The 3,464-nt window shown below is 36.5% G+C and overlaps 1 long non-coding RNA gene across 1 annotated transcript in view; it reads left to right on the forward strand.

Annotated features, from left to right (window-relative positions):
* The first annotated feature begins 1,239 nt into the window (after positions 1–1,239).
* LOC129572235 (uncharacterized) overlaps positions 1,240–3,464 on the forward strand; it is a 4,906-nt gene continuing 2,681 nt past the window's right edge. Inside the window, exon 1 of the long non-coding RNA XR_008688417.1 lies at positions 1,240–1,828. This is a non-coding gene — a long non-coding RNA (uncharacterized LOC129572235). The remainder of the gene's footprint in view (positions 1,829–3,464) is intronic.

A 3,464-nucleotide genomic window follows, 5' to 3' on the forward strand; every position in this document is an offset into this window, starting at 1 on the left:
CTCAAACTGGTGTGCATGTGTGTATCGCTCGATCGCTCGGTCAGATGGTGGCGTATGACTTGATTCGTGACATGCTGTTTGCTCCATTTACTCATCGACCTTCTGCGTTAACAACAGCAATAGCAACGACACAGCAGTACACAGAGAGCAACATAGAAATGAAAAAAAAAACCTGTGCATTACTATAGTTTTTGTAACTGCATAAAACGGGTGCGTATCAAGAAATATTTTTTCTTGCGCCATCGCTGTCATTTAAGGTAACACGACACAGAATGTAGGTAACACAACCGAAACTGATGACCACATCGAACACAGAGAAGGAAAAAAAATGTGATCGACAAACACATGAGACAACAAAAACTGAACTGCGTCTCGTTCTTGCACTCTCTCTCTCTTTTTCTCTCTCTCTCTCTCTCTACCCCTCTTTCTCGGAACGTACGCGCTCGCGCGTAGTATTCTCACCGAGTTGCATTTGACAATAGGTAGAAATAAAGACGAAAAAAAAGCACACACAAAATAAGAGCACTAATATCTTAATTACGCGTGTAATCGCGTACACGGTGTGTAATGATGTAGTCGTCGTTTTCGTCCATACAGAGACATATAATGTTCGACCGTTGCTGCTCTTCTATCTGCCGGTAAATGTTGCTTATTGCTCTCTGCCTGCGCTTAGCGAATCGTGTGAACGGCGTGCGAACGGAACATAGGGAGAGAAATTGGTTGGTGAAGAGCGCGCGGAAAGCGGGAAGGAGACGATCAACCAGCCGACTGATCAACCGACCGACCGACCGAGAGAAAGAGACAGACTTAAAAGTCTGTCTAAGAGAGTAGTAGCAGTGAAACGAAGGGAAAAAAAGTTAAAAATTTAATCAGTGTTTAATTCAACTGATTATACCTTAAAACATACAATAGGCTAGCCGCGCGCCGTGCCGCATACGGGCAATCTAAAGCGACAACCACACAGACAACATGTCATAAGCACATTATAACATATAATAAACGCCGAAATTTGACTAGCGAAAGATCTTTGCGCTTATTTTTAAACGTTCGATAGTGTTCCGGTGGTTTTTTTTCTTTTCTCTTTGCATTTGAAATTTATTCAAATTTACACAACTCTCAGCATCATCAATTCCATCATCAACAAAACGTGCAACTTATTAACGAAAAAAAAATAACAACAACACACTAAACTTAACGCCAACAGTCAGCAAACTGTGTATGTCAACATACACAACACACGGTGTGTGTGAGTTGATATTTTTTTTCTGCTTCTTTCTTTGATTTTTTTCTTTTTCATTTTATTTTTCTTCATCTTTTCTGCTCAGCCGTGTGTTCGCCGTTTCTCTTTCCCTTTCGGTTGTCTATCGGGTTTCGGGCGGCTTGTATGTGTCTCTGACTCTGTTCAACTAATGTTTTATACAAAACTTTATTAGCGTGCACACGTTTGAAAATTTTATATACAGTATGTGCGATGAAAATTCCAATTCAGCAAAATCAGCGCGATTTAAATCAGTTCATTTTTGATCATTGACTGAATAACATGCGAATGAACATTTTTCATGTAAATTGTGCAGTGAATTACGAATTGAGTGCTATTTTATTGGAATCCGTTGGACCGTCTCTCGGCACATAGAAGAAAATAAAATGTATTAAAAGAAACGAAATCAAAGTCAACACTCAATTTTTTTTTCATGTTGTTTTTATGTGGGTGTGTGTGTGTGTTTTTTTTACTTTCGGTATGCGTCCGCATCAAATAAATAAATAGAAATTGAAACTGACAGACGTGGACGCCGAATAGAAAGGAGTAAAATCACCAAAATAAAACAAAGTAACGTACAACAAACAAGAAGAAATTAGAGAAAAAAAAAAACTGTTTCAAAAAAATTTTACGTTCTTCATCACAAGTGACAAAAACCAATGAAAAATCAGTGTAAACCACGGAGAAAGAGAGCAAATGAAAAGACAGTAGAAATCATCAAAACGAAATTTGTATCGAATGTAGTGAAAACACGTTGATTGTAACTTGCATGTGACCAGTGAAAAGCAAAAACAACAACCGAGCAAAATTTGTTTTGAAAAATATCTATCCTATCTAGCCGTAGTGAAACACACACACACACACACAACTTTTCGAATACCGAACGCGTTCAAGTAAGTGAATGAATGAAATGAATGAATAAATAAAATAAAATCTAATCATAGCCAATGCACTCAATTCTCTAAATGATTTGAGAGTTTGTATCAAATCGTACGCATTATTTTTAGATTTATTAAACATTATTATTATTATTATTATTGTATAGATTGTTATTGTAGCAGAGCGCAGGGCAAACGAATGAGAAGCACTGAATGGCAGTGGCAATTCAGACGTTACATACTGATGATTTTTGAAATGAGCACAATGTGTAGAATCGTAGCATCGACAGACAAACAAGCAAAACAAAAAAATTAAATAGTGAACTGTATTTATATATGAAGAAATGATTGAATAAATTTGATGAGACAACAGCTCTAAGAGATCTCACACAAACAGTTTGATACCATATAATAATCAAATACAATACGAAAAACACGCGGACCCCAAATGTTATACGCACAATCAATAATCATTCATTCACAAGTATAGCCGCAAAGAATGTTTTTTTTTTTTTCAAATCAGAATGGTACTCTGAACCGATATCAATCTCAATCGTATGAGCTTTGATTGGTTGTCGCAACATGGGTCCATTTGATATGTATTGATCATTTATGAAAAGTCTATCAGAAGCTTCTGAAGAATCATAATGATAATAATAGAAAAGAAAGTGTGTGTGTGTAACAATCAAAAAATGGCTCATTGGAAATAGAAGCGAGTCGTACTTTGTCGACTAGAGTGAAAAACAATAAAAATTCTGGCAAAAACAAATCGGCACAAGTCTTTGAAGCTTTGATAGTGATTTGAGCATTTCAAAAGTGTGTACAATTAACATCACTTTCGGCATTGAAACCAAAGTGACTTTAACACATTTCCATGCTATATCATTTTGATTTCTCTCTCGACAAGCACTATGCTACTTTAGTTTTTGCCTCCGAGACACCGGAAAAAAAGTGAAGAAGAATTAAAAGCAGAAAGAACCACTAAAAGCGCCGTACATTTAAGCAAATTGAATGAACGATATAAATCAAAGTGTCCGTTATAAATGTGTGGTCGCTTCATAAAATGTGCTTGATTTTGTGCTATCATGTGCGGTTATTTAATTGCTGATAATTTATTATGCGATAATATGTATAAACTACGTTTGTGTAATGTAATATTGTTTCGTTAGCCATTAAATGGATATGTTTACACGTGTGTGTGTGTGTGTGTGTGTGTGTGTGTGTGTGTGTGTTCTTTTGTGTTGTCGGTGTATTCTTGTGGATTGATGTTCGGCCAATTTCTCTCTCTCTCTCTCTCTCTCTCTCTCTCTCTCTCTCTCTCTCTCTCT

The sequence above is a fragment of the Sitodiplosis mosellana genome, unplaced genomic scaffold (genome assembly GCF_009176505.1).
Source record: "Sitodiplosis mosellana isolate CC-2019 unplaced genomic scaffold, AAFC_SMos_1.0 Smas_scaffold_4529, whole genome shotgun sequence".
NCBI classification, from domain to species: Eukaryota; Metazoa; Arthropoda; class Insecta; order Diptera; family Cecidomyiidae; genus Sitodiplosis; species Sitodiplosis mosellana.